Source organism: Bombina bombina, chromosome 4, assembly GCF_027579735.1.
Source record: "Bombina bombina isolate aBomBom1 chromosome 4, aBomBom1.pri, whole genome shotgun sequence".
Taxonomy (NCBI): domain Eukaryota; kingdom Metazoa; phylum Chordata; class Amphibia; order Anura; family Bombinatoridae; genus Bombina; species Bombina bombina.
The window spans coordinates 827,464,469-827,488,508 of NC_069502.1; the positions used below are offsets into that span (position 1 = coordinate 827,464,469).

Consider the following 24,040-nt stretch of genomic DNA (forward strand, 5'->3'; position numbering starts at 1 on the left):
TGCAGATTCAGACAGATCTGGATGTAAATAATTATACTTCTGTATTTAATTGCCTCACAGACTGAAATAATACAAATTAAAGGCTGTTAGTACAGATTCAGACAGATCAGGGTGTAAATAATTATACTTCTGTATTAAATTGCCTCACAGACTGAAATAATACAAAGTAAAGGCTATTAGTGCAGATTCAGACAGATCTAGATGTAAATAATTATACTTCTGTATTAAATTGCCTCACAGACTGAAATAATACAAATTAAAGGCTGTTAGTGCAGATTCAGGCAGATCTGGATGTAAATAATTATACTTCTGTATTAAATTGACTCACAGACTGAAATAATACAAATTAAAGGCTGTTAGTGCAGATTCAGACAGATCTGGATGTAAATAATTATACTTCTGTATTAAATTGCCTCACAGACTGAAATAATACAAATTAAAGGCTGTTAGTGCAGATTCAGACAGATCTAGATGTAAATAATTATACTTCTGTATTAAATTGCCTCACAGACTGAAATAATACAAATTAAAGGCTGTTAGTGCAGATTCAGGCAGATCTGGATGTAAATAATTATACTTCTGTATTAAATTGCCTCACAGACTGAAATAAAACAAAGTAAAGGCTATTAGTGCAGATTCAGACAGATCTAGATGTAAATAATTATAATTCTGTATTAAATTGCCTCACAGACTGAAATAATACAAAGTAAAGGCTATTAGTGCAGATTCAGACAGATCTAGATGTAAATAATTATACTTCTGTATTAAATTGCCTCACAGACTGAAATAATACAAATTAAAGGCTGTTAGTGCAGATTCAGACAGATCTAGATGTAAATAATTATACTTCTGTATTAAATTGCCTCACAGACTGAAATAATACAAAGTAAAGGCTATTAGTGCAGATTCAGACAGATCTAGATGTAAATAATTATACTTCTGTATTAAATTGCTTCACAGACTGAAATAAAACAAAGTAAAGGCTATTAGTGCAGATTCAGACAGATCTAGATGTAAATAATTATAATTCTGTATTAAATTGCCTCACAGACTGAAATAATACAAAGTAAAGGCTATTAGTGCAGATTCAGACAGATCTAGATGTAAATAATTATACTTCTGTATTAAATTGCCTCACAGACTGAAATAATACAAAGTAAAGGCTATTAGTGCAGATTCAGACAGATCTAGATGTAAATAATTATACTTCTGTATTAAATTGCCTCACAGACTGAAATAATACAAAGTAAAGGCTATTAGTGCAGATTCAGACAGATCTAGATGTAAATAATTATACTTCTGTATTAAATTGCCTCACAGACTGAAATAATACAAATTAAAGGCTGTTAGTGCAGATTCAGGCAGATCTGGATGTAAATAATTATACTTCTGTATTAAATTGCCTCACAGACTGAAATAATACAAATTAAAGGCTGTTAGTGCAGATTCAGACAGATCTGGATGTAAATAATTATACTTCTGTATTAAATTGCCTCACAGACTGAAATAATACAAAGTAAAGGCTATTAGTGCAGATTCAGACCGATCTGGATGTAAATAATTATACTTCTGTATTAAATTGCCTCACAGACTGAAATAAAACAAAGTAAAGGCTATTAGTGCAGATTCAGACAGATCTAGATGTAAATAATTATAATTCTGTATTAAATTGCCTCACAGACTGAAATAATACAAAGTAAAGGCTATTAGTGCAGATTCAGACAGATCTAGATGTAAATAATTATACTTCTGTATTAAATTGCCTGACAGACTGAAATAATACAAATTAAAGGCTGTTAGTGCAGATTCAGACAGATCTAGATGTAAATAATTATACTTCTGTATTAAATTGCCTCACAGACTGAAATAATACAAAGTAAAGGCTATTAGTGCAGATTCAGACAGATCTAGATGTAAATAATTATACTTCTGTATTAAATTGCTTCACAGACTGAAATAAAACAAAGTAAAGGCTATTAGTGCAGATTCAGACAGATCTAGATGTAAATAATTATAATTCTGTATTAAATTGCCTCACAGACTGAAATAATACAAAGTAAAGGCTATTAGTGCAGATTCAGACAGATCTAGATGTAAATAATTATACTTCTGTATTAAATTGCCTCACAGACTGAAATAATACAAATTAAAGGCTGTTAGTGCAGATTCAGACAGATCTAGATGTAAATAATCATACTTCTGTATTAAATTGCCTCACAGACTGAAATAATACAAAGTAAAGGCTATTAGTGCAGCTCCAGACAGATCTAGATGTAAATAATTATACTTCTGTATTAAATTGCTTCACAGATTGAAATAATACAAATTAAAGGCTGTTAGTGCAGATTCAGGCAGATCTGGATGTAAATAATTATACTTCTGTATTAAATTGCCTCACATACTGAAATAATACAAATTAAAGGCTGTTAGTGCAGATTCAGACAGATCTGGATGTAAATAATTATACTTCTGTATTAAATTGCCTCACAGACTGAAATAATACAAATTAAAGGCTGTTAGTGCAGATTCAGACAGATCTGGATGTAAATAATTATACTTCTGTATTAAATTGCCTCACAGACTGAAATAATACAAATTAAAGGCTGTTAGTGCAGATTCAGACAGATCTGGGTGTAAATAATTATACTTCTGTATTAAATTGCCTCACATACTGAAATAATACAAAGTAAAGGCTATTAGTGCAGATTCAGACAGATCTAGATGTAAATAATTATACTGCTGTATAAATTGCCTCACAGACGGAAATAATACAAAGTAAAGGCTGTTAGTGCAGATTCAGACAGATCTAGATGTAAATAATTATACTTCTGTGTTAAATTGCCTCACAGACTGAAATAAAACAAAGTAAAGGCTATTAGTGCAGATTCAGACAGATCTAGATGTAAATAATTATACTTCTGTATTAACTTGCCTCACAGACTGAAATAATACAAAGTAAAGGCTATTAGTGCAGATTCAGACAGATCTAAATGTAAATAATTATACTTCTGTATTAAATTGCCTCACAGACTGAAATAATACAAAGTAAAGGATATTAGTGCAGATTCAGACAGATCTAGATGTAAATAATTATACTTCTGTATTAAATTGCCTCACAGACTGAAATAATACAAAGTAAAGGATATTAGTGCAGATTCAGACAGATCTAGATGTAAATAATTATACTTCTGTATTAAATTGCTTCACAGATTGAAATAATACAAATTAAAGGCTGTTAGTGCAGATTCAGACAGATCTGGATGTAAATAATTATACTTCTGTATTAAATTGCCTGACAGACTGAAATAATACAAATTAAAGGCTGTTAGTGCAGATTCAGACAGATCTAGATGTAAATAATTATACTTCTGTATTAAATTGCCTCACAGACTGAAATAAAACAAAGTAAAGGCTATTAGTGCAGATTCAGACAGATCTAGATGTAAATAATTATACTTCTGTATTAAATTGCCTCACAGAGTGAAATAATACAAAGTAAAGGCTATTAGTGCAGATTCAGACAGATCTAGATGTAAATAATTATACTTCTGTATTAAATTGTATGATGTGAAATCCAAAATAATCAGGGTAAGGCACAGACCGCAAAATAAATCATTAGCGCAGGGGTTATACATCAGAGCATTTTATTTTTTCTCGTGCATATATCATTTTGAACAGTTTTATTTGTTCAAAAAATGCTGTTCTGCACGGTTCACTCCTGGATGTAACTAAAGGTCCATTTTTTTCATCTAAGAAGAAGCTGTTTTGTTTGTAACATATTACAGGAGTTTATGTGCTAGAGCACTTTTGCGCGTCACATCTCGCGTGACCGTATAACATGTTTCTCTAAACTGGTAAGTTTGTCGCAATTCTTTACCATGTTCTCCACTTTTCTAAAGACCTTGGCAGAAGCTTATTATTTGTTCTCATTTGCATACCCATAAGGCTCTACACATAGTTTTCTGAACGGACTAAATGTTATGTTAGATATCCTTTAGGTTACTAACATAATATTGCAGTCCTATACTCTTATTATGTCACGTTGTTATATTACACAATGTATCTATATGATACGTTAAACATTTGTTTTTCTCTTTATGTTCAGTAGACATCAATTGTTATGGGGCTTATAGAAATTTGTTTTAGAGGTATACTCTGGTTTCTCTTCAGATTGAATAAGTTTTTTTTCTAAAGATTTCCATGGAGAGGAACAATCATGAGTTATCATGATTTTTTTGAGGCTCTGTCACATGCAGAGCGCTTTGGATATTCTTATAAAATACTGCGGTGTAGTCTTTTGTTGGAGTCTATTTAAATTGCAGGAATAATTATATCGAGCTAACGCATTTCACGCGATGTATATGATAACCCGCCTTTGCACAATTTGTATGCGGGAGAGAAAGAGAAGCATATATTTACATGGAACAAGGTTCATAAAATTGGATGTTACATCTAAACGTATAAGCAGAGAACAGGACGCATCCACTGGGCGTTACAGCCAATCAAGAATGATCCTATGTGGTATCTGCTAAAATGCAAGTGCGCTGCAGTTTTCATTATTTGCATACCCATGATGCTTTGTGAAAATGTATTTAGTCAGAATTCTTTCTTGCTAATATATCCCGTGTTATTTTGTAAGCAACGTTATTACTTATATCATCCATCCAGTTTAATAGATAACCGTGAAAAAAAAGCCAATCTGCAAAAATCACCCTCAGTGCACTAGTAACTGTTTACATGTACATCAGTAGCTTTACCAGTTTTTAGTTAGAAATCTTCGTGCCTCTTGGAGTGTGGTAGAAACTTTCCAATTTTTGGAAGCCTGTGAAGAAAAGCAGGCTGCTATTAAAGTTAAAAATAGATGTGAAAACTCTTTTACTAGAATATTAATAATCATTAAATGAAGGTGTAAATTAACATTAAAATCTCTAGTTTTATAAGTTAGGAGAATAGATAACTACGTCTTCGGAGTGTTTTCCAGTAATGTTGGTGTATTTATCAACAGCAATTGCTCACAATGTATTGTAATTATGAAAATTAAAGGGGCAGTAAACCTACAAAATAATGTTATATAATTCATATAACATTATCTTAGCGCAAATTTTATGCAACATATGTAATTTTTGTACAAGCACCCCCCAACAGTAAAACCCACCCCCCACCCAACCAAACCCCCAAATAAAATTCTATCTAAATAAACCTAAGCTAACCATTGCCCTCAAAAGGGCATTTGGATTGTCATTGCACTTAAAAGGGCATTTAGTTATTTTGCCATGCCCTGAAAAGGGCAATCAGCTCTTTTACGAAGTGCCCAAACCCTAAGCTAAAAATAAAACCCACCCAAAAAACTCTTAAAACCCCCCCGAAGTTCCACTTACAGTTTTCAAAGACCGGACATCCATCCTCATCCAAGCAGGCAGAAGTCCTCATCCAAGCGTGCAGAAGTCCTCATCGAAGCCGGCAGAAGTCTTCATCCAAGCGGGCAGAAGTCTTCATCCAGACGGCATCTTCTATCTTCATCCATGCGGCGCGGAGCGGGTCCATCTTCAAGACATCCTGCGCACAGTATCCTCTTCTTCCTATCGTTGCTGGAAAATGAAGTTCACTTTAAGTGACGTCATCCAAGATGGCATCCCTTACATTCTGATTGGCTGATAGAATTCTATCAACCAATAGGAATTAAAGGGGAAAAAATCCTATTGGCTGATCCAATCAGCCAATAGGATTGAGCTTTAATCCTATTGGCTGATCCAATCAACCAATAGGATTGAGCTCACATTATATTGGCTATTCCAATTAGCCAATAGAATCCAAGCTCAATCCTATTTTGCAATGCCCATCCAAATGCCCTTTTCAGGGCAATAGTAACTGATTGAAACCTAAAGAATAGTTGCGTTATACCTTTAATACTCTGCTGCAGTTAATTACAATTTACACTGTCTCTAGAAAAACTATATTAGCGTTGTACATTTTGTAACCTAGTAAAAGGGTTCAGTTTCCCTGATGTCATAGTCAGACCCGCAGACATGCGCATTAGAACAACTCTCCGCACTGTTACAGTTATTTCCCCGCAGCACCCGGAGCTTTCCGCTTTGAGAGAGCCTAGCGTATAAAGCTTATTTCTTTATTTAAATGTCCATAATGTTTTCTGCAATTATATAAATATATAGGTTTGTGCTAATACGCTATCATTTTATTATTAACAAGCTCAGTAAATAACAGCTTCTTAAGTTTTCACCCTCAGCTTGCTAGTTTCTGCAGACAACTACATTAACTTTCATCGCAAACAGCAGTACCGCCACTAGGCGGAGGCAAAGTTTTTAAAATTGAAATTTTTAGTTTCTGCAGACAACTACATTAACTTTCATCGCAAACAGCAGTACCGCCACTAGGCGGAGGCAAAGTTTTTAAAATTGAAATTTTTAGAGGCTGGCGATGTAAAGCGGGCTGATTAACTTGTATAAGAATAGACTAAATAATCACCAATTAATATTTTTTTAATGCAAGTTGGAGTATTAAATTGCTTACTGCTGTTATTCGAATTGAGGAAAAAGATATGCCGGAATTTTTTGTGTGAATGAATTGCTTATGTACATAGAAACTAGTGTCTAGTATCATCATGATTAGGGCTTGATATATCAAGCTAGTCATGCCACTGTATGCCAAAGCTCACTTGCAATCCCGCCTCCTGCAAAAGCACAGCCAATTACATGCGGGTAGGAGCTGTCAATATCCCCGGTCGGACAAAACCAGGGAGATTGAAAGGTTAGGGATACGGACTGCAGGTTCTCGTTGGCAGGCAAAAGCACATTAGAAGAATCAGCACCTGAGTATTACATTTTTCTGTTTTTGTTTAAGGAATATTACATTTAGAATAAGTAACTATAACATTCATTCAGAATTTAATGTGGCAGAAATCTAAAAAATATATATTGCATCATGTCCATGGGACCTTGGTATGCTTAAAAAATATATATTGCATCATGTCCATGGGACCTTGGTATGCTTAATTAATGATTTTGTTTCTTTTTATACACACTTTAACCAATGGTTGCATCCAGGGCCGCCACTAGAAATTGTGGGGCCCCTGACTTAACCATTGATCAGGGCCCCCCCCCCTTTCACATGTGCAAATTTTGAAAAAGTGACTAAAACGTATATGCACTTTATTCTTAAGTGTCTATTTAAACTTTAAAATGTTGTAAAGATGGTAACATACAAACACACAGACACACTCATACACTGAAACACACACTCACACATAAGGATTCACATATAGATACTCTTGCAGACACACAAAGAAACACACAAACACACTCAGACAAAGATACCCAAACAGACACTCAGCACTTGATTACATTAACCTGACAAGTAATGAGGTAGACTACAGTTTTGTTAAAAAAAGGAGAATTAGAAAACAAAATATGGAGTTCTGATTATCTTTTTGTAAAGATGCCAACTAAATGATGACAACAGCATGCAGTGGCTGAAAGGAAGGGCCCTGAACTGCCTAAACAATAATTTAAAGGTTAAGTGGTGGATTGGTGACTTCCGTAAAGGTCTCATTAGTCTCAAAGTCTGTAGAAAGATGTGAATAATCAGTAGTAAGGTCAAAATGTCCTAAAAAGGAACAGACAATTGCAGAAATTAAGAGATCACTTTTTAAAGAATCATATTTGTAAATGTGCAAACAAAAATAATTCCGTGAATTCAAAATTGTACATTAATGACCGTGACGGAATGAGGTGTCTCTAGCAGGTGATTGGTGGAATGTGGTGACGTCACTACACCGGCTGTTGGCAATCAACTACATCAAGATAAATCCACCATGTACAAAGAAAACATCCTAAATCTAGTAATTTAAACATGGAATCAAGGTTTACAATTCATCAATTATCATTAAACGTTTTTTTCTATTGTTAACAAGTTAAAGTAGCTCTACAAAAAGCAGAGCCTCAAATAATTGATGAAAACTCATGGTTGTTCCTCTCCACGGAAATCTTTAGTAAAAGGCGAAATATTTATTCAATCTGAAGAGAAACCAGATTAAGCTCAACTAACATCTAAATATAAGTTGCATTTACAGTAAAACCTATAAAACCTAAAGCGGAAAAAAAAATTCATTAAAAAATAATGTACAGATAAAATAAGTACAGATAAAATACATATATATGAAATTCAAATACTGTAAATATTTAATTAAGCTGTTATGTAAAGTGAACTAATAAAATACAAGCACATTCCAAAATAATTTTGAAATGCACCATGGGTATGCAAATGAGAACATTGTAGGTCCAAGAAGTTTTAAGCTACTTGTACTAAAATGAAGCACTGAGATGTAAGATCATGATTCCTATATTAATTAATTAATTAATTAATTAATTGATTTTATTTTTTTATTGTTTATGCAGTGCACATTAACATAATCACATTAAAAACACATATAACCGGTGGACTTCCGGATGGGTGGAGTCAGCAAGCACATGCACGCTGACAGAGGGCTCTGAATCTGAAAGGGCCGGAAAATCTCCCCAAGACGCCTGGATCCCTTGGCTGCACTTGCTGGTTGTAGCACGGGTAGTGGGCCGACGCAGTCCTACCACAGGCAGGGAAGTCATTTGTTGCTGCTGGGCTCACAGCAGAGCCACCTATTTTCGGGACCAGAGAAACATCCAACCTCAGCAGAGTGAGGCAGACCGGAAGTAGGTCTTGTCTTCGGCTAAGGACGAGGTGTGGGTACAGGAGACTGTTACGAGATGCCAGGATCTACTTCCCTCTACTGAACACAGGAGGAAGTGTGGCTGTCTAAAGTAATTTGAGCTGGTGACCTCCTTCCCTGGGCATCGGATCATATGTACCGAGTTATCTGGCCTGGTTCCAGATTTCTACTCAGCTGAGCTTGGGAGTATTTGACATAGAGGCGGAGGACTACGCTTGCAAACAGTAAGGTGACTTCTGGCAAATTCAGTAAGCGTGTTATTTGTATATGTGGAGTGGATGTGTAGTCTCAGCACGCTCAATTGGACAGTATGAAAGTATCCAGCGGGGCTATATTTTTTAAAAGGTCTTACTGCTTGCTGAAAATTACATGCTGGCCATAGATTTGTGTCTATAAAACAAATTTAAAGCCTTGGGAAATCCTTGAATCTTGTTTCTGGAGGTGTTAAGTTAAGAAATAACACGCTAGCCTATATCTGAAGAGTGAACTTTGTACAGACGGCGTACGGACTGTATGGTTTGCAAAGTTTTACTTATGAGTTCTAGTAACTGCGGCTGGCCCTGCTGAGGCATACTTAAAACCGCCTGAGAAGAGTTATTGGCCTCTAGGCTTTAATTTGTATTACCGAAGCAAAAGCCCAGGCTAACGGTACAACTGGACTATAAGTACCGGCTCTTGGCATTAAAGTGAAGTATATTCTTAATGGGCTGGAGCCGTTAAACAGAAACCTGTGACATTTTCTTCTGGAGCAGAAAACAAAGGCGGGCTGTATACGGTTATTAACTTATCTGGGAAAAGCTGTTTATCAGGGTTTAACCTGGTATCCCCCTGTTGGACACTTCTGTTTGTATTAGATAAGGAAATACCCTATTCTCTAACGGCTAGATTTAGAGTTCTGCGGCCAAAGGGGTGCGTTAGCTACGCGTGCTTTTTTTCTCCCGCACCTTTTAAATACCGCTGGTATTTAGAGTTCACAGAAGGGCTGCGTTAGGCTCCAAAAAGGGAGCGTATAGCATATTTACCGCCACTGCAACTCTAAATACCAGCGTTGCTTACGGACGCTGCCAGCTTCAAAAACATGCTCGTGCACGATTCCCCCATAGAAAACAATGGGGCAGTTTGAGCTGAAAAAAAACCTAACACCTGCAAAAAAGCAGCGTTCAGCTCCTAACGCAGCCCCATTGTTTACTATGGGGAAACACTTCCTACGTCTGCAACTAACACCCTAACATGTACCCCGAGTCTAAACACCCCTAACCTTACACTTATTAACCCTTAATCTGCCGCCCCCGCTATCGCTGACACCTGCATATTATTATTAACCCCTAATCTGCCGCTCCGTACACCGCCGCCAGCTACGCTATCCCTATGTACCCCTAATCTGCTGCCCCTAACATCGCCAACCCCTATATTATATTTATTAACCCCTAATCTGCCGCCCCCGCTATCGCTGACCCCTGCATATTATTATTAACCCCTAATCTGCCGCTCCGTACACCGCCGCAACCTACATTATACCTATATACCCCTAATCTGCTGCCCCTAACACCGCCGACCCCTATATTATATTTATTAACCCCTAATCTGCCGCCCCCAACGTCGCCTCCACCTACCTACAATAATTAACCCCTAATCTGCCGACCGGAGCTCACCGCTACTATAATAAATGTATTAACCCCTAATCCGCCTCACTCCCGCCTCAATAACCCTATAATAAATAGTATTAACCCCTAATCTGCTCTCCCTAACATCGCCGACACCTAACTTCAAGTATTAACCCCTAATCTGCCGACCGGAGCTCACCGCTACTCTACTAAATTTTTTAACCCCTAAAGCTAAGTCTAACCCTAACACCCCCCTAAGTTAAATATAATTTTTATCTAATGAAAAAAATTAACTCTTATTAAATAAATTATTCCTATTTAAATCTAAATACTTACTTGTAAAATAAACCCTAATATAGCTACAATATAAATTATAATTATATTGTAGCTATTTTAGGATTAATATTTATTTTACAGGTAACTTTGTATTTATTTTAACCAGGTACAATAGCTATTAAATAGTTAATAACTATTTAATAGCTACCTAGTTAAAATAATTACAAAATTACCTGTAAAATAAATCCTAACCTAAGTTACAATTAAACCTAACACTACACTATCAATAAATAAATTAAATAAAATACCTACAATTATCTACAACTAAACCTAACACTACACTATCAATAAATAAATTAAATAAAATACCTACAATTATCTACAATTAAACCTAACACTACACTATCAATAAATTAATTAAATAAAATACCTACAAATAAATACAATGAAATAAACTAACTAAAGTACAAAAAATAAAAAAGAACTAAGTTACAAAAAATAAAAAAATATTTACAAACATTAGAAAAATATTACAACAATTTTAAACTAATTACACCTACTCTAAACCCCCTAATAAAATAACAAAGCCCCCCAAAATAAAAAATGCCCTACCCTATTCTAAATTAAAAAAGTTCAAAGCTCTTTTACCTTACCAGCCCTGAAAAGGGCCCTTTGCGGGGCATGCCCCAAAGAATTCAGCTCTTTTGCCTGTAAAAAAAACACATACAATACCCCCCCCAACATTACAACCCACCACCCACATACCCCTAATCTAACCCAAACCCCCCTTAAATAAACCTAACACTAAGCCCCTGAAGATCTCCCTACCTTGTCTTCACCTCACCGGGTTCAGCGATCGGTCCAGAAGAGGGTCCGAAGTCTTGATCCAAGCGGCGGCTGAAGAACTCCATCATCGGGCTGAAGTCGGAAGTCCATCATCGGGATGAAGTCTTCTATCAAGCGGCATCTTCAATCTTCTTTCTTCCGGAGTGGAGCGGAGCCATCTTCTTCCCAGCCGACGCGGATCCATCCTCTTCAACCGATGCCTACTCGCCGAATGACGGTTCCTTTAAATGACGTCATCCAAGATGGCGTCCCTCGAATTCCGATTGGCTGATAGGATTCTATCAGCCAATCGGAATTAAGGTAGGAATATTCTGATTGGCTGATGGAAACAGCCAATCAGATTCAAGTTCAATCCGATTGGCTGATCCAATCAGCCAATCAGATTAAGCTTGCATTCTATTGGCTGATCGGAACAGCCAATAGAATGCGAGCTCAATCTGATTGGCTGATTCCTGCAATCATCTTATAGGAATAAGAGAAAAGATTAAGATGATTAACCCAGTTAAATTATCGTCTGTTATGATGGATTCCTTTAAAAATAGTAATTATTGTTAGTACACTAACCGTTAATTCATCTGGATACAACATTTACATAAAGTGGTATCTTAGATAGCTGTGATTAAACTTGAAATAGGTTGTTCACAAGACGACGCTAGGAGTAAGTCTATTGATATTTAAGGATAAGGGTCTGGTTTGTCAACATTAAATAGTAGATCGTTTTGTGGAATACTGCTGCTTTTCGTCTCCTTTATCTTTGCGGTTTTCTGTTTTTGTTCACTAATTTTTTATCCACACTGTTGGGTTTTCGAGTTTCTAGGATCACTTACACTTCTGCTGTTGTTTTATTTATTTATTTATTTTTCATTTTTTTTTCTTTCTTTTCTCCTAGATACCCTATACATGCGGGTGATTTTTTGCCTGTATGAGATAGGGTAGGTGGAGCTGATATCTCAAAATTCCCTTTTTTTCTGCACGAGTCTTAAGTCAGATAATTCCTTGCAATTCCTTCTTGCTTGCGGTATAAGCTATTTCACACTAATATCTTACACGGGTGTTCTTCACAACTTATTGCACATATCGGGACTATCTTGGTTCCTTATGGAAAAATTTGTTTTGCACTCTAAGAACAATTCACCAATAATGGCACCTAAACACAAGGAGAGAAAGGCTAAACAGGTTGACACTAGTATAGAAGCTACAAATGACCCTCCAGCGAGTACTCCAGACAATACGAAGTTACTACAACAGATTGCTGAACTCTTTATGCCACAGTTTGAATCAATCAAACAAGATATTGCAAATCTCTCAGGAGAGGTAAAACAATTTGCTACAAGAATGGCAGAGGTTGAAGGGAGGGTTTCGGACATAGAGGACCGAATCAATACACAAGAACAGTCGAATGTAGCACAGAGCCGCCAGATTACTCAATTACATTCAAGATTGGAGGAGTTAGAGGACAGGGCCCGTCGTAATAATTTGAGAATTGTGGGTCTCCCAGAAATACCAGAGTACCAGGACCTGTTGTCCTTTGCCTCTTCCAATCTTCCGCAATTATTAGGGCTTCCTACAGAAGGTTTACCAGTGCAGATAGAAAGAGCCCACAGAGTTGGCCCAATCAGAAATAATCCTGATGGTACCTGCAGAGCAAGACCGGTACTCATTCAAGAGACCCATTTGAAGCCTCACAAATTAATCAAATTGAAAACGAAATGGGTGGGAGAGATATCTGCAACAATATACGATAAAAGGAAAAGAGGAGTTGCCATATTGCTTAACAAACATCTCCCCTATCAGATTATATCACAGGTACTTGACACAGAAGGAAGATTCCAGATCCTAGAAATTTTGATCAATAAGTGCCACTTCATTCTGTGCAATGTATATGGCCCAAACTCCTTGGATAGAGGATTCTGGGAGAAACTGAGTTTGAAGTTACTCCCTTTTATCAGGAAAAATATTATCTTGGCCGGAGACTTGAATATGGCATTCACCCCTAGCTTAGATAGGTCTAACCTCATGCAAAGATCTAGATATAACAGGGAAGCTAAGGTCTTACAGAATCTGGGATATAAGCTTGCACTTAAAGATATATGGAGGTTGCAACACCCCGATAGTAAAGAGTACCCCTGTGAGTCTAGGACTTTTAAATCCTTTTCAAGGATAGATTACTTCCTAATATCTAGTAATATGCTGGGTCTGGAGATTAAATCAGATATAGGTGAGATTGTTCTCTCCAACCATGCAATTATTTCCCTGGAGATTAATGCAATTTGTTCCCCAGGCTTATATAACGCGTGTTTTTTTCCCCCTCAATACCTAGTTAACAACTCTAAATTTAAGAATTGGTTACAAGCCAGATGGAAAGAATTTTACCAATTTAATGCTGCATATGCCGATAAACCAGAAATTTTGTGGGAAACAGCGAAATCAGTCTTGAGGGGTGAGATCAAAGCTTATCTATGCAAATGGAAAAAAAAAGAAGAAAAATAGAGAAGAACAACTAGCTAACCAGGTTAAAAATGCCTACAAGAAATACCTAAATTACACAAATCAGACTTTCTGGGCTAATTACACTGCGGCTCGAGTAGAGAGGGACCTGTTTTTGAAACAAGGCCTATCACTAGAAATTCAAAAGCAAAAAGCTAGATTTAGAGGCCACTATGGGAACTCCGCAAAATATTTAGCAAAATTATCTAAAGGCTGGTCTCAGAAGAATTTTATAGCCACAATTAAGATCGGGGATAGAAGGATCACTAATATTTCTGAGATAAGACGTGAACTCGTTAAATACTTTCAAGAAGTTTACTCAGCAGGAGCAGTCAATTTAGAGAATAAAAAGGAATTTTGGAAAAGTGTAGCGTTACCCAAAATAGATTCTCAGGACCTGAGCCGGTTGAATGAACTTATATCACCACGTGAGATTTCAGATGCCATTAAGCAGCCTAAGTCAAATAAGACGCCAGGTCTGGATGCTCTTCCATCGGAGTTTTACAAACTTCTACATGACCAAATCCTCCCCACACTAGCGGCGCTTTTCAATGAATATTATATTAAAAATCAAATGCGGTCGAGGTTCTTCTCAGCGTCGAATGTGGCGCTGATCTTAAAAAAGGATAAAAATCCAGAAATTCTGTCTTCTTATAGGCCTATATCGTTATTAAATCAAGATTATAAGCTTTTAACTGCTATTATTGCATCTAGACTTAAGCACATCCTGGAGCCATTAATACACCCGGATCAAGCAGGCTTCATGGTGGGGAGATATTCGGTGAAGAATCTCCGAAAAGTGATGTTGGTTATTGATCATTTTTGGAATAGATCAATAAAAAAAAAAAGGCACATTTCAGCACAAATCTAGCCCTACTTACAGTCGACGCTGAGAAGGCATTTGACTGCATAGTATGGGACCACTTGTTCAGTGCGCTTAAAGGATTTGGTCTTATAGGGAATTTTTATCATTTTATACGTGTATTATATCAGGCTCCAGCATCTGCCATTATTGTCAATGGGGAAGTAACTGAGAGTTTCACTCTCCAACGAGGCACACGCCAGGGCTGCCCCCTTTCCCCTTTACTTTTCAATCTATCACTAGAGCCACTGGTGATACTATTAAGAAAAGAGCTAAAAGGAATTAAGTTAGGGGACAAGAATTTTGTGACATCATTATTTGCAGATGATATTCTACTTTTTTTAAGCAACACTAAACAATCCATACCCCAACTGTTAAAAATTATTGAAATATTTAGCTCGATTTCAGGCTATAAAATTAACTGGGGGAAATCGGAATTGCTTTGGATTCATAAACCTAAGACCCATACTCTACATCCTTTTAAAGAAGTACAGGAAATTAAGTATTTAGGTATTATTTTAGGTAAGAATCCTTCACTATGGTACGATTTAAACTTTCGGAAATGTATGGATATGTTCAAACAGAAATTAACAGCTTGGCATAATCTCCCCATTTCTCTCTCTGCGAGAGTAATGCAAATTAAAGCAATCTTATTTCCAAAATTACTGTACTTACTCCAGAATCTCCCTCTTTTAATTATTAAAAAAGACTTAAAATTTTTACAAATGTTATTTGCTAGATTTATATGGCATGGGAAGAAAGCCAGGATCTCACTGGTTAAACTATCATATTTTAAAGCACATGGTGGTTTGGCATTACCTAATATTCAGTTTTATAATTATGCTGCACTTGTGAAATTCGTATTAGACTGGATATCAGAAAAAGAACATGTTTCCTTTTTTGAATTAGAAACACAACTGGTAGCCCCATTTTCTTTCAAAGCACTGATCCATATTCCATTTGCGAATCTGCCAGTAAATGTGGCACATCTATATACATTTAAGTATATAATTCTGGCCTGGCAAAAAGTCTGTTCTGAGCTACATATTAATTTCCGCAGATCCGTACTTCTTCCCCTAGTAGAGAATCCGGATTTCACTCCGGGGCTTACATATAAAGTCTTCTCCACATGGGCCAGGAATGGCCTTAAAAATATAAAGGATATCTGCGTAAATGAAACCTTATTGATTAAGACATTTGCAGAGCTGAGATCTAATTTTAATTTAGCAAAAACTTCCTTCTATGCTTATCTCCAGGCACAACATTGGATCGGGACTTTACGAGTAGAGGGTGAAACTAGTCCCTCATTGGGAGACGACGTTATTAGACTATATCACGCTGGGAAAGTCTCTATCTCAATTCCCTATAATTTGCTCATTAAGTATCATGGGCTGTTACATATTGGTGATCTAGAGAGGAAATGGAACAAGTTCCCCCTAAATTCTACTAGAGAACATATCCTACAAAGCTTTAAATTAATTGATCAAACTCAAGTTTTTATAGATTGGAAGGAATCGCACTTTAAGTTAACAAATCTATTATACATTACACCAGCCAAAATGACAAAATGGTATAAAAAAGAAGTTAAGTGCCCTAAATGTAGTGCTAGGGAGGCAGATGAAGTACATTGTTTCTGGAGCTGTCCTAAAGTGTCTCAGTTCTGGAGTAAAGTATGTTTTTGGGTGAATAAGGTGAATGCCTGCAGTTTTACTCTCGAGCCGAGACATATTTTTTTCCTCGTAAACCATGAGGAACCTTATGCGAACATTAGGCTCATAAACACAATAATTTTAGTAGGACGCAATGTCATTCTCAGGAATTGGAAATCTCCCCGGGAACCTAAATTCAAGGAGTTTTTAAATAAAATCTATAACCAGATCACTATGGAACAATTTAATTTAAGAGATGCTAGTGATTCAATACAAAGATTTTTTTTTAAATGGGAAAAAGTAATATTAACCTTTTCTGTAGATGCACAACTACAGTTAGTTGCCCCATTTAGGGGATCTATCTGGTTTATTCAACAATTAGAGCTTGGTTTACATTCATCTAATTGGCAAGTTTACTTTTTCTCTGGGGGGGGGGACCTCCTTTGTTTGAGTATTCTCCTGCTTCTTTTGTTGTTTTTCCCATACCTTTTAATTTCCTCTCCCTCCATTCTGGGTCCTGGCTGATTGACCAGCATAGGAAGGCTCAGGCAGTTAGCGAGGTTAGTTACTATTAGCATTGAGATCTAGATGTTATCTTCCTTTTCTTTTCCTTTTTCTTTTTTTTTTTCTTTTTCTTTCCTTGCTAATGTTTACACCTTGGTTGGTAGTTTTTCCTTTTACACAATGCTTTTTACTTATCAAGTTTACTAGGTGTTAATTTATTGTGTTAATGAAGAAATGTTTTTTTTCCTATTATGTAACCAAAGTGATTACAATTGACTTCCCTCTTTCTTTCTGTACCCTGGATTGATATGTCAATAAAAAACAAAATAAAAAAACAACAAAACAAACCCCCCCCCCACATATAACCGTTTTTCATAAGAGGGTCACAAGCATATACTTTTAATACACATTTGTATTGGTATTTTCATGGCCCTGTAATGCAGAATTTTCCCTTATTCTTAAAATAGAAGAAACAAAGTATCCAGCACTGTGATTAGATTAAATAAAATATAACAATCCCTGAAGAATTCACATTAAAGGAACAAACTAAATTAGTTTTATGCTTGGCTGTATATGGCCAATGTAATCACCACGTGTTTAATGTCACTTTTAAGCAACTTTCTAATATACTCCTATTATCATTTTGTTTTCGTTCTCTTGCTATCTTTATTTGAAAATGGGCCAGCGCCTAAACGTATATTCTTGCTTTAAAAAAACAAAACAAACAAAAAAACAAAAAAAAAACAACATATCAGGAGAACGAAGTAAAATTTATATTAGGAGTAAATTAGAATGTTGCTTAAAATTACATAAAAAGCAAGTGGAGGTATCATTAGAAATGGCTCAGGATGGTAGAACTATCTATATGTCCCCAGGAAATGCAAACAATCTGTATACTAACTCAATAAAAGACATCATAATAAAAAACAATAGTACTCTCCTTTAGATGCAAATTATAAATTGTGCGTATTCTATTCATCCTTTATTTGCACCATCTCTACAAACAGCCAGCTTTACATCACTAGCCTCCAAAAATTAGATTTTATACAATCTTTTGTGTCTGAAATCTTCAGTGAAAAACTGCGTAGTGAAGGCTAAAGTTGTCTGCAGAAACTAACAAGCTGAGGGTGAGGAGTGAATGAGATTTTATTTACTGAGGTTACTAATGTAGTGACACCTTAATAACACAAATGTGTGTATTTCACAATAACACCGATTATAGATATAAAAATAAGGAAACAAACGTACGTGTTAAATTGTCTAAAATCAAAACTCAGGGTGCTGCTGGGAAATTATTCTAGAAAAAGCTGTTTAATTGCGAGTGACATCAGATTCTGACATGCGCACTTAACAAATCCCAAAACAGGCTAGAACATTTAAATTGTGATATAAAGACGGACTCAGTACAATTTATTCAGCTAAAACAAACTATTTTGTTTTCGTTCACTTATAATTGTTATGGTCTGAATCTGTTAAATAATAAAATGCAAAAGTGTAAAACGTATTGATCTCCAGAACTTTAAACCTTAGGTTTACAAAATAGAATTTTGTAATATGCAATTTAACAAAGCTGGCACAGAAATCGTTGGAAAAATGTTTATGAATAACAGGACTATACTTCTTGACTTCAAGTAATACATACATTTGTAAAATGAACAGAATTATTTGTTTACATTGTATTCTGTAAAATAACTAGAAGTCTCAAGATTAATTTGATTTAAGTATTAATGAATCTTATTTTTATACACATTAGTTCTCTGCAGAATCTAAAGAGCTGAGGGTGAGGACTGAATTACGCTTTTTTTTTTACTGGGGTTGATGCGTTACAATTGTCATATGTAAATAATATGTAAATAAGGGAGTCGGGTCGTCATGCTGGACATGAAGCGTAACAATACAGTGCTCTGATGTTTCTTCGGATTTGTAACTGTCTTGTTATCCTTGCGACACAAACAACCTCCAGAAATGTGTTAAAAACGTTTAAATTATTATATAATCATAGACTCTGACGCTAAAAACAAATAACAAAGAAACCTGAGCAAACTGTTTTTATTCATTTTAAATCAATAATAAAGCATGAAAGTATTAACACGTATTGATTTACACATAAAACGGTATGTTTATAAAAGTGAATTTAGGATTTTAACTGCAAAGATATTTCTGCAGACACCGCAGGACAATGGTTTCCATCCATTGATTTGTCTACCCAGTACATAACCAGTAATAATAGGTTGCACTCCCCTATAACGAACAGCTGCTACTGACAAACTCATATTTTTCTTTTTGTCCTTATTCAAACACACCAACTCCCTTTGTATCACTGACTTCCAATAACTCTTCTATAGGTTCTCCTGTAGAAAATGGTTGTACTTTTTGTTAAGGCTTCTGTCACGAGTGATGTCAGATTCAGACATGCACACTTCCGATTCACACATGCGCACTTAACCAACCCCAGAAATGTTCTAAACATTTTAACTACAATATAAAGACAGACTCGTCCAGAATTATAAACCTAATATTTTCATAAAACGAATTTAGGATTTTTTTTAAAAAGGCGCGGGTATCGCTAGGAAACTGTTCAGAGGAACATCCCTCAGGTTGGTTAGTTTGTGAGGACAGAAACACAGTGACAGTCAGGTACATATCATGGGGTCCACAATCAGAAAACGCTTTGCATTGGCGTCTGGGTATGCATATAATTACGCGCTCATGGCCTGGCTGTACTTCAATAGCTAAAGCCATTATATAGATGCTTTGAGTTGTAAACTCTCCGATTAAAACTGTTTATTATTTATGTAAGATTCATTAATCACTACATGGTAATGTTCATGACGTAAAGTTTGTCTATTGTTAGCATGAATTAGTAGCTCTGCATGTAGCAGATCCTCAAAAAAATGATTAAAACTCATAGTTGTTCCTCTCCATGGAAATCTTTAGTAAAAGGCGAAAGATTTATTCAATCTGAAGTGAAATCAGAGTTTACGAATATATTTATAAAAAGCCTGTTCCTCTTCACATGCTATTGATAATGTGGAAGTTTCTACCTTACTTCAATTGCCTCACAGACTGAAATAATACAAAGTAAAGGCTGTTAGTGCAGATTCAGACAGATCTAGATGTAAATAATTATACTTCCGTATTAAATTGCCTCACAGACTGAAATAATACAAAGTAAAGGATATTAGTGCAGATACAGACAAATCTAGATGTAAATAATTATACTTCTGTATTAAATTGCCTCACAGACTGAAATAATACAAATTAAAGGCTATTAGTGCAGATTCAGACAGATCTAGATGTATATAATTATACTTCTGTATTAAATTGCCTCACAGACTGAAATAATACAAATTAAAGGCTATTCATGCAGATTCAGACAGATCTAGATGTAAATAATTATACTTCTGTATAAATTGCCTCACAGACTGAAATAATATAAAGTAAAGGATATTAGTGCAAATTCAGACAGATCTAGATGTAAATAATTATACTTCTGTATTAAATTGCCTCACAGACTGAAATAAAACAAAGTAAAGGCTATTAGTGCAGATTCAGACAGATCTAGATGTAAATAATTATACTTCTGTATAAATTGCCTCACAGACTGAAATAAAACAAAGTAAAGGCTATTAGTGCATATTCAGACAGATCTAGATGTAAATAATTATACTTCTGTATTAAATTGCCTCACAGACTGAAATAATACAAAGTAAAGGCTATTAGTGCAGATTCAGACAGATCTAGATGTAAATAATTATACTTCTGTATTAAATTGCTTCACAGACTGATATAATTCAAATTAAAGGTTGTTAGTGCAGATTCAGACAGATCTGGATGTAAATAATTATACTTCTGTATTAAATTGCCTCACAGACTGAAATAATAGAAATTAAAGGCTGTTAGTGCAGATTCAGACAGATCTGGGTGTAAATAATTATACTTCTGTATTAAATTGCCTCACAGACTGAAATAATACAAAGTAAAGGCTATTAGTGCAGATTCAGACAGATCTAGATGTAAATAATTATACTGCTGTATAAATTGCCTCACAGACGGAAATAATACAAAGTAAAGGCTGTTAGTGCAGATTCAGACAGATCTAGATGTAAATAATTATACTTCCGTATTAAATTGCCTCACAGACTGAAATAAAACAAAGTAAAGGCTATTAGTGCAGATTCAGACAGATCTAGATGTAAATAATTATACTTCTGTATTAAATTGCCTCACAGACTGAAATAAAACAAAGTAAAGGATATTAGTGCAGATTCAGACAGATCTAGATGTAAATAATTATACTTCTGTATAAATTGCCTCACAGACTGAAATAATACAAAGTAAAGGCTATTAGTGCAGATTCAGACAGATCTACATGTAAATAATTATACTTCTGTATAAATTGCTTCACATACTGAAATAATACAAATTAAAGGCTATTAGTGCAGATTCAGACAGATCTACATGTAAATAATTATACTTCTGTATAAATTGCTTCACATACTGAAATAATACAAATTAAAGGCTGTTAGTGCAGATTCAGACAGATCTAGATGTAAATAATTATACTTCTGTATTAAATTGCCTCACAGAGTGAAATAATACAAAGTAAAGGCTATTAGTGCAGATTCAGACAGATCTACATGTAAATAAGTATACTTCTGTATTAAATTGCCTCACAGACTGAAATAAAACAAAGTAAAGGCTATTAGTGCAGATTCAGACAGATCTAGATGTAAATAATTATACTTCTGTATTAAATTGCCTCACAGACTGAAATAATACAAAGTAAAGGCTGTTAGTGCAGATTCAGACAGATCTAGATGTAAATAATTATACTTCTGTATTAAATTGCCTCACAGACTGAAATAATACAAAGTAAAGGCTGTTAGTGCAGATTCAGACAGATCTATATGTAAATAATTATACTTCTGTATTAAATTGCCTCACAGACTGAAATAAAACAAAGTAAAAGGCTATTAGTGCAGATTCAGACAGATCTAGATGTAAATAATTATACTTCTGTATTAAATTGTATGATGTGAAATCCAAAATAATCAGGGTAAGGCACAGACCGCAAAATAAATCATTAGTGCAGGGGTTATACATCAGAGCATTTTATTTTTTCTCGTGCATATATCATTTTGAACAGTATTATTTGTTAAAAAAATGCTGTTCTGCACGGTTCACCCCTGAATTTAACTAAAGGTCCATTTTTTTCATCTAAGAAGAAGCTGTTTTGTTTGTAACATATTATAGGAGTTTATGTGCTAGAGCACTTTTGCGCGTCACATCTCGTGTGACCGTATAACGTGTTTCTTTAAACTGATAATTTTGTTGCGATTCTGTACCACGTTCTCCACTTTTCTAAAGACCTTGGCACAAGCCTATTATTTGTTCTCATTTGCATACCCATAAGGCTCTACGCATAGTTTTCTGAACGGACTAAATGTTATGTTAGATATCCTTTAGGTTACTAACATAATATTGCAGTCGTATACTCTTATTATGTCACGTTGTTATATTACACAATGTATCTATATGATACGTTAAACATTTGTTTTTCTCTTTATGTTCAGTAGACATCAATTGTTATGGGGCTTATAGAAATTTGTTTCAGAGGTATACTCTGGTTTCTCTTCAGATTGAATAAAGCTGTTGCCTTTTACTAAAGATTTTTGTGGAGAGGAACAATCATGAGTTACTGTGAATGTTTTGAGGCTCTACCACGTGCACAGCTACATTTTCTTGTTAGTAACAGATTGCTTTGGATATTCTTATAAAATACTGCGGTGTAGTCTTTAGTTGGAGTCTATTTAAATTGCAGGAATAATTATATCGAGCTAACGCATTATGCGCGATGTATATGATAACCCGCCTTTGCACAATTTGTATGCGGGAGGGAAAGAGAAGCATATATTTACATGGAACAAGGTTCATAAAATTGGATGTTACATCTAAACGTATAAGCAGAGAACAGGACGCATCCACTGGGCGTTACAGCCAATCAAAAATGATCCTATGTGGTATCTGCTAAAATGCAAGTGCACTGCAGTTTTCATTATTTGCATACCCATGATGCTTTGTGAAAATGTATTTAGTCAGAATTCTTTCTTGCTAATATTTCCCCGTGTTATTTTGTAAGCAACGTTATTACTCAATCATAATGTAGGGAGTGGTATACACAAATGCACACCACACCCTTTAGGGTGCGCTTCCCAATTACCAAAAAATAGTATAAGGTAAATATAGAACCTAGACAGATAACGATATACACGAATAATAAAAAAACACTGAATACAAACAGTTGCACAGGATAGAACACCAGAACAGTGAGCTATACAGTAGGTATAGGTATGTTAACGTCCATTCATCAAACAAGTCCCACTATCTGGCGGCAGCACTCTGTCAAAGGATGGTCTTCCTGATGGTTAGAAACTGCAAATAGAAGAACACAGAGGCGCCACCATGGCCCAGTACCACCAAAACAGAGAGATAAGTATATAGAAGGCACTATATATACTCACAAACATGTAGCACCCAGATGGTGCTAGTGGGGCAGGCTGAAACTTCACAGTAGTCCAGCTTACTGATAGACCTCCAAACAGATCCAGTCGGTGTTCCTTGAGGGCCTAAGCCCTAGATCCTATGCCTAGAAAAGAGAAAGGCAAACCAACATGGCCTAGTATTGTTTGAGCCCAGGGAGAATAAACCCTAATGGGTATACTCACAGGATACAAAGCACCTCCAGGTGCAGTAACAGCAAGCTGGAACCACAAGTCGCCCAGTAGACAAACCACAGCAAGTAGTCCTCGACTTCCAGTAGTATAACGTTTTATGGGGAAGGGGTATAGAAAACCCCACAACAGGTTAATGGGTCAAAATACCACACAAGCAAGTGTATATAAAAATAAAAATCTTTAATAACACAGCGACGCGTTTCTCAGCCGCCTATGGGCTGTTTCATCAGGCTATAATAAAACATTAAAATATACACTTGCTATATACCAAATAAAAAACCTAAAAATTATCTAATTGGACAGTCAATTGAAAATCCAGCCAATGTGTGATCATTCTCAATCAATTACTATGGCAA

General features: G+C 35.5%; 3 non-coding genes and 1 pseudogene across 3 annotated transcripts; 2 read left to right on the forward strand and 2 right to left on the reverse strand.

The window, feature by feature from the left end:
* Window positions 1-4,150: 4,150 nt before the first annotated feature.
* Window positions 4,151-4,260, forward strand: LOC128658562 (uncharacterized; annotated as a pseudogene).
* Window positions 4,261-7,934: 3,674 nt separating this feature from the next.
* Window positions 7,935-8,050, reverse strand: LOC128658544 (U5 spliceosomal RNA). The gene has a single exon (XR_008402225.1). It is a non-coding gene; the product is annotated as a U5 spliceosomal RNA (small nuclear RNA).
* An 11,762-nt stretch (window positions 8,051-19,812) lies between these two features.
* LOC128658548 (U5 spliceosomal RNA) lies at window positions 19,813-19,928 on the reverse strand. Its single transcript, XR_008402228.1, has one exon. It is a non-coding gene; the product is annotated as a U5 spliceosomal RNA (small nuclear RNA).
* A 2,640-nt stretch (window positions 19,929-22,568) lies between these two features.
* Window positions 22,569-22,684, forward strand: LOC128658559 (U5 spliceosomal RNA). The gene has a single exon (XR_008402238.1). It is a non-coding gene; the product is annotated as a U5 spliceosomal RNA (small nuclear RNA).
* The last annotated feature ends 1,356 nt before the right edge of the window (window positions 22,685-24,040 follow it).